The 15,357-nt window shown below is 43.0% G+C and overlaps 1 protein-coding gene across 4 annotated transcripts in view; it reads left to right on the forward strand.

Moving 5' to 3' along the window:
* The first annotated feature begins 216 nt into the window (after positions 1-216).
* The window catches only part of tnr14 (Tumor necrosis factor receptor superfamily member 14), a 48,388-nt gene continuing 33,247 nt past the window's right edge, over positions 217-15,357 (forward strand). The window contains exons 1-4 of one of the 4 annotated variants that reach the window (XM_082961456.1): positions 217-3,738; positions 3,848-4,131; positions 4,523-4,631; positions 4,841-4,921. The gene's annotated coding sequence lies outside the window, so the exon portion shown is untranslated. Of the gene's footprint in view, positions 4,132-4,522; positions 4,632-4,840; positions 4,922-15,357 lie in introns of all 4 variants that reach the window. The other 3 variants (XM_082961455.1, XM_082961457.1, XM_082961459.1) reach the window with 3 other exon arrangements.

The following is a 15,357-nucleotide window of genomic DNA, read 5'->3' on the forward strand; positions in this document are numbered from 1 at the left end:
GGACACTACGCTGACAGACACAGCAAACCTTCTTGCCACAGCTCGCATTGATGTGCCATCCTGGATGAGCTGCACTACCTGAGCCACTTGTGTGGGTTGTAGACTCCTTCTCATGCTACCACTAGAGTGAAAGCACTGCCAGCATTCAAAAGTGACCAAAACATCAGCCAGGAAGCATAGGAACTGAGAAGTGGTCTGTGGTCCCCACCTGCAGAACCACTCCTTTATTGGTGGTGTCTTGCTAATTGTCTATAATTTTCACCTGTTGTCTATTCCATTTGCACAACAGCATGTGAAATGTATTGTCAATCAGTGTTGCTTCCTAAGTGGACAGTTTGATTTCACAGAAGTGTGATTGACTTGGAGTTACATTGTGTTGTTTAAGTGTTCCCTTTATTTTTTTGAGCAGTGTATATTCTAATGTGGCCCTACATGGAAAATAATTGCCCAGGCTTGGCATATAGGGAGGAGGTCAGAGACCTGACCGTGTGGTGCCAGGACAACAACCTCTCCCTCAGCGTGATCAAGACAAAGGAGATGATTGTGCACTACAGGAAAAGGAGGACCGAGCACGCCCCCATTAAATCGATGGGGCTGTAGTGGAGCAGGTTGAGAGCTTCAAGTTCCTTGGTTCCACATCACCAACAAACTATAACTGTTCAAACACACCAAGACAGTCGTGAAGAGGGCACGACAAAGCCTATTCCCCCACAGGAGACAAAATATTTGGCATGGGTCCTCAGATCCTCTAAAGGTTCTACAGCTGCACCATCGAGAGCATCCTGACTGGTTGCATCACTGCCTGGTATGGCAACTGCTCTGCCTCTGACCGCAAGGCACTACAGAGGGTAGCGCGTATGGCCCAGTACATCACTGGGGCCAAGTTGCCTGCCATCCAGGACCTCTTCACCAGGTGGTGTCAGAGGAAGACAGGGCACTTCCTGTATGGAATCTTCTCAGGTTTTGGCCTGCCATATAAGTTCTGTTATACTCACAGACACCATTCAAACAGTTTTAGAAACTTTAGAGTGTTTTCTATCCAAATCTACTAATTATATGCATATTCTCATTTCTGGGCAGGAGTAGTAACCAGATTAAATCGGGTACGTTTTTTATCCTGCCGTGCAAATACTGCCCCCTAGCCCCAACAGGTTGCAGGACAAAACCTGAGAAGATTCTATATGGGAAGTGCCCTGTCTGACCATTTCTTGGCCTTTTGTAGCCTCTTTATCGAAAATACAGGATCTCTGCTGTAACGTGACATTTTCTAAGGCTTTAATTGGCTCTCAGAAGGCGCCAGAACGTGGAATGATAACTCTGCAGTCTCTGGGCGAAAAACAGTAGGGGTTTTGGAGAGTGGTACCTCTGAGAACAATGACACTGTCGCGCGCGTGCATCTGACGACTCCATTTTTCTTCTTTCAGTGTTTGAACGGATACAACATCTCCCGGTTGGAATATTATCGCTATTTTACGAGAAAAATCGCATAAAAATTGATTTTAAACAGCGTTTGACATGCTTCGAAGTACGGTAATGGAATATTTTGAATTTTTTTGTCACGAAACGTGCCGGTGCGTCACCCTTCGGATAGTGATTTGAACGCACGAACAAAACGCAGCTATTTGGATATAACTATGGATTATTTGTAACCAAAACAACATTGGGTGTTGAAGTAGAAGTCCTGGGAGTGCATTCTGATGAAGAACAGCAAAGGTAATCCAATTTCTCTAATAGTAATTCTGAGTTTGGTGAGTGCCAAACTTGGTGGGTGTCAAAATAGCTAGCCATGCTAGCTAGCTATCTACTCAGAATATTGCAAAATGTGCTTTCACCGAAAAGCTATTTTAAAATCAGACACCGCGATTGCATAAAGGAGTTCTGTATCTATAATTCTTAAAATAATTGTTATGTTTTTTGTCAACGTTTATCGTGAGTTATTTAGTAAATTCACCGGAAGTTTTCGGTGGGTATGCTAGTTCTGAACAAAACATGCTAATGTAAAAAGCTGGTTTTTGATATAAATATGAACTTGATTGAACAAAACATGCATGTATTGTATAACATAATGTCCTAGTGGTGTCATCTGATGAAGATCATCAAAGGTTAGTGCTGCATTTAGCTGTGGTTTTGGTTTTTGTGACATATATGCTAGCTTGAAAAATGGGTGTGTGATTATTTCTGTCTGGGTACTCTCCTGACATAATCTAATGTTTTGCTTTCGTTGTAAAGCCTTTTTGAAATCAGACAATGTGGTTAGATAAAGGAGAGTCTTGTCTTTAAAATGGTGTAAAATAGTCATATGTTTGAAAAATAGAAATTTTTGCATTTTTGAGGTATTTGTAATTCGCGCCACTCTATACCATTGGATATTGGTGAGGCGTTCCACTAGCGGAACATCTGTCCCTAACACCTACATGTACATATTACCTCAATTAGCCCGACTAACCGGTGCCCCCGCACATTGACTCTGTACCGGTACCCCTTGTATATAGCCTCGCTATTGTTATTTTACTGCAGCTGTTTAATTATTTGTTACTTTTATTTTCAATTTTTTACTTAACACTTACTTTTCTTAAAACTGCATTGTTGGTTAAAGGTTTGTAAGTAAGCATTTCACTGTAAGGTCTACACCTGTTGTATTCGGCGCAATTAAAAAAATTAAAAAATAATTAGGCGCATGTGACATAAAATTGTATTTTATTTGAAGCATCAACCACAGCTGTTATTACACCCCATGTACATTGGTGGTGGTAATTTTCGTCTTTATTGTTAAGACGTCCTTTCCCTTCATATAAGGTACATAATCACATTATTTTTTAAACTGTGATTTACAAAGCTAATGTAATGGATTTTAAAAAGTGTTTTTACCCTGGGATAGTGCGCTAATATGACCCATAGTAGGGAAGAGTATTTATTGAGTGCAATTTGATCTGAAAATATTTTAAATTTTGCATTAGCATTCCTTTTGGCTTAAATTTCCCGGGAACCATGGCATGGTGTCATCTCCTGTTTTATTTATTTGGCTGCATCTCCTGTCTCGGTCTTAAATCTCCATATTTTTTCCCGAAATGTGCACTAGTACACTTTCTCGCATGGATTTAAACTCTTTCTAGCCATTGCTTACACCATTCATATAACCAGGAACCAATATCCAAAGTGGGTACTTAGACTCATTTCATATGATATGCCTACATTTTAAAATGCATATGAGAGGGTACTTTGGGGGCACTATGGGCAGAGCAAGATGTGATTGGGTTTACAATGATCAAAGAAGGTTGAGAACCACTGGACTACAAGTATTAGATGGTAAATTAAAAACAATTCCAACAATAATCATCCATTAGCCAAGATGCCCAAAATATTCCTGTCCCGTGCTTGTTAAAGCTCAAAGATGTGTCATCACCTGTCTCTGGAGCCATTTCAGATCACTTAATGTCCATGCGAAGCACAACTTCCTACCAATAACTGTTTTTAGATTCCCTATAAGAAAATAATTTAGTGTAACCAAAGTAACTCCACTAGTCATGCATTTTGATACAGTAGATAATTGTGTCCTATGTATCAGATAATTTAAATGTAATTAATATTATATCTTAATTTAGATAAATCAAACTTAGTTGTCATTGTCTTGTTTTTCATTACAGATGCCATCTTTCAGAAGAAAAAGTGCCACGCTGGTTTACAGAGACCTGACTAGAGGCGTGATAGCGCGTACACCACTGCCATCAACTTGGATTGGTGAGAAAGTTGCTTTGTTCAGTTCTGTTCAACTTCATTTAACCAGGATAGTCCACTCAGCAACAATTTTTAGGGAGTACTGGGAGAACAGAGCTGTTTCCCTCTGCAGTCGAAGATGTGCCCAGCTGCAGTGATGCACCACCTCCACCAGCATTAAAAAAAAGTAAGGCAGCGGATGTTGAGGCCTGGAAGGGGTCGAGGGAGTTACTCCACATGCCTGCAGTGGAGCTGGAATGCCTTCCTTCCAACGCCATCTGCAGTGTGTGTAGAGTTTTGGAGGAGGCTGAGCTATGGCGCTGTGGGGATTGTGGCTCAGATAAATATTTCTGTGCCACCTGTGCTATGAGAACACACAGCACTCCCAACATTATCCACCAGTTGGAGTTATGGAAGGTAATGTATTTTATATTATGTCAACAAACCTGTCAACTTCTGGCTTAAAAAAATTGCTTCTCGCTCAAAAATGTTGATCATGTACATACAGTTCAGTTTCTATAAAAGTTACAGTTCCCTGCAGTGGAAAGGTAAATGTGGCAAAATCTGTCATGCCAAGCACAGAGTTGATTTTGTGTTTTCTAACAACTTGTGCAATGAAATATCTCCCTAATAGTTTAGTTTCAAATCTGCAGCTACAGAAGTCTGTTCTACAACAACTTTGTGTCTATCTTAGTCAGGGCAGTTCATCCCATGTGTCATTGGATGGATGCTTCAGATGTGTAGCTGATGTATTTTAGTTATATATATAACATTGGCTACAATGACTGATGTTGAACTGTCATTTCAGGCTTGCAAATGCTGTGTTCCTGCTGGGGGACCTGAAAGCAATGCAGGGGCAAAACATCACAATGTTTCTTCACTATGACATTGCATGCGGGCTGAAGCCTCATTTACAGGTAAAATTGATAAATCAATCTATGTTAGCTATTATAATGTATCTAATATTTAACCATCACCCTGTAGTAAGAGATTCATGAATCGCTTGATACGTTTTTATGAATGGCTTGAAATGGATTGCTCCATACCTGCTTTGTAACCATGAGTAATATTTTACACAAAAATGCACAAAATAACTGCTCCTACACTCGATTATTTTGACATTTAGAAAAACAGTCCCGATCTGATGGTGGACACCACATTTGCAGTGCCAGCCGTTCATGCCTATGCTCACGATGCTGACTGTAAGGTAATGAATAAAACAATTTATTTCTCATTTATTCTGTTAAACACTAATTCTTTGTAGTTGCAGACAGTTTTCCCTAACAGTATTAATAAACAGCTAGTTGTAATTTGTCCTTGAGGCTACAATCCCGCTAATGGGATTGGTTGAACAACAACCAGTGAGATAGCACGGCGCGATATTCAAAACAAAATAATCTCAAAATTAAAATTCAAGTATTATACGGCATTTTAAAGATACTCAACTCGTTAATCCAATCACATTGTCTTATTTCAAAAAGGCTTTACGGTGAAAGAAAAACATTAGATTATTTTAGCATAGCACCTCAGCAAAGAAAAAAAAAGAAGCCATTTTCCAAGCACGATAGCCATCACAAAACCAGATATACAGCTAAAATGAAGCACTAACCTTTGACAATCTTCATCAGACGACACTCCTAGGACATCATGTTAGACAATACATGCATTTTTTGTTCGATCAAGTTTATATTTATATCCAAAAACCCAATTTTTACATTGGCGCGTGGCGTTCAGAAAATGTTTTCTCCCCATATCTTCCGGTGAATAGGCACATTTAATTTACGGAAGAACTCATAAACGTTGAACATTTTTATAACAATTATTTAAAGAATTAGAGATAATCTACTCCTTTATGCAACCACTTTGTCAGATTTCAAAATAATGTTACGGAAAAAGCACATTGTTCAATATTCTGATTACAGAACTTAGCCTTCAATGCTAAGCTATACAGTTAGCCTTCAATGCTAAGCTATACAGTTAGCCTACAACCACGGCGTCGACAAATCTGTAACAATATGTTCTAAATATTTACTTACCTTTGCTGATCTTCGGCGGAATGCACTCGGATGGGCACCCACTTCCACAAGAAATGTTCATTTGTTCTGCAAAGTTCATCATTTATGTCCAAATACGTCCGTTTTGTTGACCCACCCAGAACACCTTACAATGCCATGTGGCGTGGACGCAAATCCATAGACGAAATGTTCAAAAGTTCCATTACCGTTTGTAGAAACACGTCAAACGATGTTTACAATCAATCCTTTAGGGTATTTTTTTACGTAAAATTGCGATAATTTTACAACCGGGCAATAGCTATTCATCCCAGAGGAAAAATAAAAAGATGATGACGTCACGTGTACGCGCATCATAAGACACCTCTCCTCAGACTGGCCTGTGATTGACTGAGCGAAAATGATCTGCCCGGTAACAGATGACGATTGAAACCTGTTCATAAAGATTGTTGACAGCCAATGGAAGAGTTAGGAGGTGTAACGTAAATCCTATGTCACTGTAGTTTTCCAAGGGATTCTAAACAAAAACTACATTTCTAAATTCTCCCACTTCCTGATTCAATTTTTCTCAGTTTTTTTGCCTGCCATATGAGTTTTGTTATACTCACAGACACCATTCAAACAGTTTTAGAAACTTCAGAGTGTTTTCTATTCAAATCTACTAATAATATGCATATGCCATTTTCTGGGCCAGAGTAGTAACCTGTTTAAATTGGGTACGTTTTTCATCCGGCCGTGCAAATACTGCCCCCTAGCCCCTATAGGTTAATTAATAATTAGCCATTGTAATGCTCATTATGTCACACCCTGATCTATTTCACCTGTCCTTGTGATTGTCTTCACCCCCTCCAGGTGTCGCTGATTTTCCCCAGTGTATTTATCCCTTTGTTTACTTATTTTCAAGAACTGCCATGAGGCTTCCATCCATGGAGTCTGTCAGTTTCTTGATCTGTTCACAATCAATTTTCGGTGAAGCAGCAACCACAGCCTCCCAAATGCTGTTCAAAGAGGTGTGGCTCAGTTGGTAGAGCATGGTGTTTGCAACGCCAGGGTTGTGGGTTCGATTCCCACGGGGGACCAGTACGGGAAAAAAAAATATATATACAAATTATGAAATGTATGTATTCACTACTGTAAGTCGCTCTGGATAAGAGTGTTTGCTAAATGACTAAAATGTAAAATGTAAATGTGTATTGTCTTCCCTCACTGTAAATCTCACGTTTGAGAAGGGCCCACAAGTTCTCAATAGGATTTAAGTCAGGTGAGGAAGGGGGCCAGGTTGTTATTCAGGCATCTTTGAGGCCTTTGCTGGCTAGCCAAGCAGTGGAGTACTTGGATGCATATGATGGAGCATTGTCCTGTGTAAAGATCATGGCCTTCTAGAATGCTGAGGACCTCTTCCTGTACCACTGTTTGACAAAAGAATCTTCCAGAAACTGGCAGTAGGTTTGGGAGTTGAGTTTCAGTCCATCTTCAACCCGAAAAGGTCCAACTACCTCATCCTCAATGATAGCAGCCCATACCAGTACCCCTCATTCACCTTGCTGGCACCTGACTCAAAGTGGTGCCCTGTGTCCATTACTGATCCAGCCACGGGCCCATCCATTTGGTCCATCTAGAGTCACTTTCATTTAATCTGTCCATAAAACCTTTGAGAAATCTGTCTTCAGGTATTTCTTTGCCCAATCTTGACGCTTCAACTTGTGAATCTTAATCAGTGGTGGTCTTGTTTCAGTCTTCTTGACCTTGGCCATGTCACTGAGCACTTGACACCTTGTACTTTTGAACACTCCAGGTAGGTTGCAGTTCTGGAATACGGTGGCACTGAAGGATAATGGGTTCCTAGTAGTTTGACGTTTAATTATTCTCAAGTCTTTTGCAGTTAATTTGCGCCTTTTCTTCCCCATGCGTTTTTTTGCGCCCCAGTTGACTATTCGCAACAAAACGTTTGATTGTCCGGTGGTCACGCCTCAATAGTTTAGCTATTTAAAGAGCGTCGCATCCGTCTGAAAGGCATTTTACATTTTTGGCTTTTCAGTGTCAGTTAAATCTCTTTTTTGGCCCATTTTACCAGAGGTAATGAGGCTGCCTAATAATTATGCACACCTTATAGTAATTCACTTTCGCCACACCCTCCCTCATTACACAAATACATATCACCTGAAAATGATTAAATCCAATAAGCATTCAAGTTTATATGGTTTGGAGTTCGAAAATGTGAATAGAAATAATGATAAGATCAGAATACTCACTTGCCTAATAATTGTGCATGCAGTGTATATTCGAGTTTGCTTTAGCGCGATATGGAAAATCAAGAATCAAGGTTCTGTTATGTTGTAACGTTTTACAAATGCAGCATCTCACTGTCTCTTCTCTGTCAGCCCAATGTCGAATCATGTCCCAGTTGCGTGACAACACGTGCACAGAGGTTATCTACCAATTACAACCCTAGACAGCCTTCAGGTAGTTTACCCCCGGTGATGGGTTTGGCAGATCGCACCACCCTTTGGAGAGACCTGCGGTTGCGGGTGGTGCAGTTGCCGTACCAGGTGGTGATACAGCCCGACAGGATGCTCTCAATGGTGCATCTGTAAAAGTTTGTGAGGGACTTGGGGGCCAAGACAAATTTCTTCAGCCTCCTGAGGTTGAAGAGGCGATATTGTGCCTTCTTCACCACACTGTTTATGAGGGTGGGTCATTTCAGATTGTCAGTGATGTGTACCCCGAGGAACTTCTCCACTGCGATCCCGTCGATGTGGATGGGGGCGTGCTCCCTCTACTGTCTCCTAAAGTCCACGATCAGCCCTTTCGTTTTGTTGACGTTGAGGGAGAGGTTATTTTCCTGGCACAGCTGTATAATTCTCTTGGAATTCAAGAGTCAATGCAATTCACACTGTGCATTAAAATGTTCTACTTGTCTACAAATACATTCAAACTAAAACCTTGTGAGAGTTCTTGCCTATCATGTTGTACCAAAAGCAATTACCACCAACTCTGATTGTGTGGCAATAAAGAGTCTTGCTGCGACCAGTGTAACAGACCAATCTAAAGACACTACACACAGATGAAATGGGAGACTACGACCAGTACATCATTCCTTTTGATCTTTCCTGTGAGCAGTGGCAGTCTTTCTTAATTAATAAAGTAGAATCTGGGTCGGCCAATGCGTGAGACTTCTCTCTACACAAAAACAAAACTGAAACTATTGAAGTGCAAACAAGCCGTCGTGGGGCAGTGTGCCCACAAAAGCCTGGGACTTGTTTGGAGGCAGTGCAGGGTCGTATTCAATAGGCACCAAACAGAATGAATATTACCTATAAGAAACGCATGTTTTTAGTTTTCCATTGAGAAAGGGAAGTCTGTTACGGTCCGCAACAATAAATACGACCTAATACTTACATAGATTACAACAGATCTACCTAAATCTCTTCCTGGAGATCTACCATCCTGTGGGTATTCAGTCGAACCTTAACCGAACATACCTGAGTCAGCTAGTTGAGAGTCATGTTCCAGGCCCTGACCAAATTGCAGATAATGCATTGCATCAACCAATAGTTGCATAGCATGTAATTAGCATGCCACGTCATCGACTGCGTAGTCGGGCATTAGATTGCTATACCGCTCCGCTATATCATGTGGGTGGCATTCCTGCCTGACTACATTGCAGACACCTACCAGATCTCAAATCAGATCAAATCAAATGTTATTGGTCACATACACATGGTTAGCAGATGTTATTGCGAGTGTAGTGAAATGCTTGTGCTTCTATTTCCAACAGTGCAGTAATATCTAACAAGTAATGTAACATTTCCACAACAACTACCTAATACACACAAATCTAAGTAAAGGGAAGGAATAAGAATATGTACATATAAATATACTGCTCAAAAAATAAAGGGAACACTTAAACAACATATCCTAGAGCTGAATGAAAGAAATAATCGTGTTAAATACTTTTTTCTTTACATAGTTGAATGTGCTGACAACAAAATCACACAAAAATAATCAATGGAAATCCAATATATCAACCCATGGAGGTCTGGATTTGGAGTCACACTCAAAATTAAAGTGGAAAACCACACTACAGGCTGATCCAACTTTGATGTAATGTCCATAAAACAAGTCAAAATGACGCTCAGTAGTGTGTGTGGCCTCCACGTGCCTGTATGACCTCCCTACAATGCCTGGGCATGCTCCTGATGGGGTGGCGGATGGTCTCCTGAGGGATCTCCTCCCAGACCTGGACTAAAGCATCCGCCAACTCCTGGACAGTCTGTGGTGCAACGTGGCGTTGGTGGATGGAGCGAGACATGATGTCCCAGATGTGCTCAATTGGATTCAGGTCTGGGGAACGGGCCAGTCCATAGCATCAATGTCTTCCTCTTGCAGGAACTGCTGACTCACTCCAGCCACATGAGGTCTAGCATTGTCTTGCATTAGGAGGAACCCAGGGCCAACCGCACCAGCAATTGGTCTCACAAGGGGTCTGAGGATCTCATCTCGGTACCTAATGGCAGTCAGGCTACCTCTGGCGAGCACATGGCGGGCTGTGCGGCCCCCCAAAGAAATGCCACCCCACACCATGACTGACCCACCGCCAAACCGGTCATGCTGGAGGATGTTGCAGGCAGCAGAACATTCTCCACGGCATCTCCAGACTCTGTCACGTCTGTCACATGCTCAGTGTGAACCTGCTTTCATCTGTGAAGAGCACAGAGTGCCAGTGGCGAATTTGCCAATCTTGGTGTTCTCTGGCAAATGCCAAACGTCCTGCACGGTGTTGGGCTGTAAGCACAACCCCCACCTGTGGACGTCGGGCCCTCATACCACCCTCATGGAGTCTGTTTCTGACCGTTTGAGCAGACACATGCACATTTGTGGCCTGCTGGAGGTCATTTTGCAGGGCTCTGGCAGTGCTTCTCCTGCTCCTCCTTGCACAAAGGCGGAGGTAGCGGTCCTGCTGCTGGGTTGTTGCCCTCCTATGGCCTCCTCCACGTCTCCTGATGTACTGGCCTGTCTCCTGGTAGCGCTTCCATGCTCTGGACACTACGCAGACAGACACAGCAAACCTTCTTGCCACAGCTCGCATTGATGTGCCATCCTGGATGAGCTGCACTACCTCAGCCACTTGTGTGGGCTGTAGACTCCGTCTCATGCTACCACTAGAGTGAAAGCACCGCCAGCATTCAAAAGTGACCAAAACATCAGCCAGGAAGCATAGGAACTGAGAAGTGGTCTGTGGTCCCCACCTGCAGAACCACTCCTTTATTGGGGGTGTCTTGCTAACTGCCTATAATTTCCACCTGTTGTCTATTCCATTTGCACAACAGCATGTGAAATGTATTGTCAATCAGTGTTGCTTCCTAAGTGGACAGTTTGATTTCACAGAAGTGTGATTGACTTAGAGTTACATTGTGTTGTTTAAGTGTTGCCTTTATTTTTTTGATCAGTGTATATGGATGAGCAATGACCAAATTGAAACATGTATGGAAACGTGAATTAACACTCCTCAGCTAGCAGGCTCAAGCAAGCTAAAACCCACATTGCAGCAAAAACTAACCAGCAGAAATTGTTAACAAGTTAAAAATGATTTAAACACACTTTGCTGTAGGCTACTATTTACTAGTTAACAAAAAATAATGTATGTCATATAAAATATATTCACCCCACCCAGTATTGTAATTAAAACTTACCAGAAAGCATGTAGTCCTTGGCTCAGACAGCGTAGTAGTGTGGGCTCAATAGCATCTCATTAGTGTGCAAGATCTTAAGAATCAGCTGTACATGTGATGGAAGAATGCACTGTGCATGCAGAGGGTTGCAATTCCATTGAATTTGGGAAAGTTTAACCAAAATATGACCTAGAATTGCCTTATGAGTATCCCACAAAAAAGGTTCACTGTTATAAGCTAACTTTTTTGATGAATTAAAGCAAAATTCCCCAAATTCCAGGGCTTAATTTCCCATGGACAATTTTCAGGAAAATTCCGGAAATTTACCAGAAAGTTTCCGACCCTTTGCAACCCTAGTGGCCAATGATTTCAAGTTTGTATGTAGGCAGCAGCCTCTCTGTGTTAGTGATGGCTGTTTAACAGTCTGATGGCCTTGAGATAGAAGCTATTTTTAGTCTCTCGGCCCTAGCTTTGATGCACCTGTACTGACCTCACCTTCTGGATGGTAGCGGGGTGAATAGGCAGTGGCTCGGGTGGTTGTTGTCCTTGATGATCTTTTTGGACTTCAAGTGACATCGGCTGCTGTAGGTGTCCTGGAGGGCAAGTAGTTTGCCCCCGGTGATGCGTTGTGCAGACCGCACCACCCTCTGGAGAGCCCTGCGGTTGTGGGTGGTCCAGTTGCCGTACCAGGCGGTGATACAGCCCGACAGGATGCTCTCAATTGTGCATCTGTAAAAGTTTGTGAGAGTTTTAGGTGACAAGTCAAACGTCTTCAGCCTCCTGAGGTTGAAAGCTTGGATAGGTGTTTAACATATCAGCTAACCACCTCATATGATATAGGAATGTAATGACCGACAGTCGATAATGTGACGCACAGCCATTGGTTGATGCAATGCAACGTCTTCAACGTAATCAGGCAGGAACACAACCAGTATGTGGCAAGGTGATATGTTCAACACTTCCCTCGCGGACCATCCTTCCAAATCTCATCTTGGAAGTCTGGAGAAATTCTGGGTTTGAATGGGAGTGGAGGTTTTTGTTCAAACTCTTATCTAGCGCACCTAACTAACTCGTTGATAAGTTGAATCACGTTAGTTACTACTGGGTTTGGAGCGAAAACCTACAGGATGATAGCTCTCCAGGAACAGGAACAGAGTTTGTCAGCCCTGCAATAGTGATTTGGGATTTGTAAAAAATAAAAGTAGAGGCCAATAAATCATCAAATAATCTGAATCAATTATGGTAATCTGTTATGTTAAGTATCCGTTGTAATACACCCAGAAATTATGAAGCAATGAAGACCACCTGGAACACACCTGTGTAGACCTGCGACGCTCCTGGAACGCGACCACGGGGTATCAGTGTCAAATACACTAGATAGCGGTAAATTGCCGTGTGTTGCTTAGTTGTGACTCACTTGTGGGTGTGCTGGCAGCATATATCAGCATGTTTGATTGTGCGTCAAGAATTCAGCATAGCAAGTTTGTATGGTCAGGTTATTAAATGGGTACATAGTTCAATAGTAATATACTCTAAAACGCTCTGGTGACAAACAAACTTTGCTGCCCTGTTTCCAATTGTCCACATGGCTGGGAGAACCTATTCAAGTAAGTAAATACATTTCGAAAATGTAAAAAAAAAGTATTATTAGCTAACTAGATACAGTGCAGGCTAACTCAAATGAGCTTCTAAATGAGCTAGCTAGTTGGCTAGCTAGCTATCAAGCCAACTTCACATACTGTATAGATAGCTAGCTAAGTGAATTGAATATCACCAGCTACCTAACTTCATATTAGCTAGCTATCTGTCAATCTCCAAGATGGCGTAGCAGTCAGACGTCTTTGTCTTGTCGTGTCCCGTGTATATATCTTTTTTTTGTCTTCGTATATAGTTCGTATATATTTTTCATATTTTTAACCTCAATTTCAACATACTCTCCTGCAACCCGCCTCACCCAATTTGGTATGGATCTGCTATTTTCTATACTTTAGAACCGGAACCCCCAACAGAAGCTAGCCAGCTAACTAGCTATTAGCTAGTAGTAAGTTAGCCACTGCTAGCGGTCATCAGCTAACCTCAGCCCGGTCAACTCCTGCCAGTCTGCACAGTGCGATTCAACCCAGAGCATATCGGACTGCTTCCTCTCTACCACATCTCCACATCTCCAGATTCCTACCTCAGATCTGAACCTTTTCACCTGGATCATCGCAGCTAGCTAGCTGCTATCCGAATGGCTACTCCTGGCTAACGTCTCTGTCCCGAAGCAAGCACCAGTTAGCCTTGAGCTAGCCTCGTGCTAGACCCATCCCCCGGCTAGCTGAAGAGGTCCATCAGCCACTCCTTGGGCAACAATACCTATTTAGCCAATTGGCCTGGACCCCTTTTACTGCTGACACGGAGCCCCGCCGATCCATCACGACTGGTCTACCGTCATAATCCGCCCGAGTGGGTTTCAACAGGCTCCTCTGTCGTGACGTCCCCTGAAGGCCCATCTGCTAGCTGCGGCCCGCTACTGGATCATCGCAGCTAGCTAGCTGCTATCTGAGTGGCTACTCCTGGCTAACATCCCTGTCCCGAAGCAAACACCAGTTAGCCTGGAGCTAGCCCAGAGCTCCCGGCTAGCTGAAGAGGTCCATCAGCCAATTTCTTGGGCTACAATACCTATTTTGCCAATTGGCCTGGACCCTTTTACTGCCTACACGGAGCCCTGCCGATCCATCACGACTGGTCTGCCGGCGTAACCGTCCGAGGGGGCTACAACAAACTCTTACGTCGCGACGTCCCCCTAAGGCCCTTCTGCTAGCCTGCTAGCCCCGGCCCGCTAGCTGTCTGAATCACCGTGTCTCCAGCTCGCCTAGCTACTCACTGGACCCTATGATAACTCGGCTACGCATGCCACCCCCTAATGTCAATATGCCTTGTCCATTGCTGTTTTTGTTAGTGATTATTGTCTTATTTCACTGTAGAGCCTTCAGCCCTGCTCAATGTGCCTTAGCTAGCCCTTTTGTTCCATCTCCCACACATGCGGTGACCTCAGCTGGTTTAAATGGTGTCTCTAGAGACAAAGCCTCTCTCATCGTCACTCAATGCCTAGGTTTACCTCCACTGTATTCACATCCTACCATACCCTTGTCTGTACATTATGCCTTGAATTTATTCTTCCGCGCCCAGAAACCTGCTCCTTTTATTCTCTGTTCCGAACGCACTAGACAACCAGTTCTTATAGCCTTTAGCCGTACCCTTATCCTACTCCTCCTCTGTTCCTTTGGTGATGTATAGGTTAATCCAGGCCCTGCAGCGCCTAGCTCCACTCCCATTCCCCACCCCAGGCTCTCTCATTTGTTGACTTCTGTAACCGTAAAATCCTTTGGTTTCATGCATGCTAACATTAGAAGCCTCCTCCCTAAGTTTGTTTTATTCACTGCTTTAGCACACTCTGCCAACCCGAATGTCCTAGCCGTGTCTGAATCCTGGTTTAGGAAGGCCACCAAAAATCCTGAAATTTCCATCCCTAACTATAACATTTTCTGACAAGATAGAACTGCCAAAGGGGGCAGAGTTGCAATCTACTGCAGAGACAGCCTGCAGAGTTCTGTCATACTATCCAGGTCTGTGCCCAAACAATTCGAGCTTCTACTTTTAAAAATCCACCTTTACAAAAACAAGTCTCTCACCGTTGCCGCTTGTTATAGACCACCTTCAGCCCCCAGCTGTGCCCTGGACACCATATGTGTGGACACCATATGTGAATTGATTGCCCCCCCATCTATGTTCAGAGCTCGTACTGTTAGGTGACCTAAACTGGGACATGCTTAACACCCCGGCCGTCCTACAATCTACGCTAGATGCCCTCAATCTCACACAAATTATCAATGAACCTACCAGGTACAACCCCAAATCCGTAAACACGGGCATCCTCATAGATATCATCCTGATCAACCTTCCCTCTAAATACACCT

Source organism: Salmo salar, chromosome 15, assembly GCF_965601325.2.
Source record: "Salmo salar chromosome 15, fSalSal1, whole genome shotgun sequence".
In the NCBI taxonomy this organism is placed as follows: Eukaryota; Metazoa; Chordata; class Actinopteri; order Salmoniformes; family Salmonidae; genus Salmo; species Salmo salar.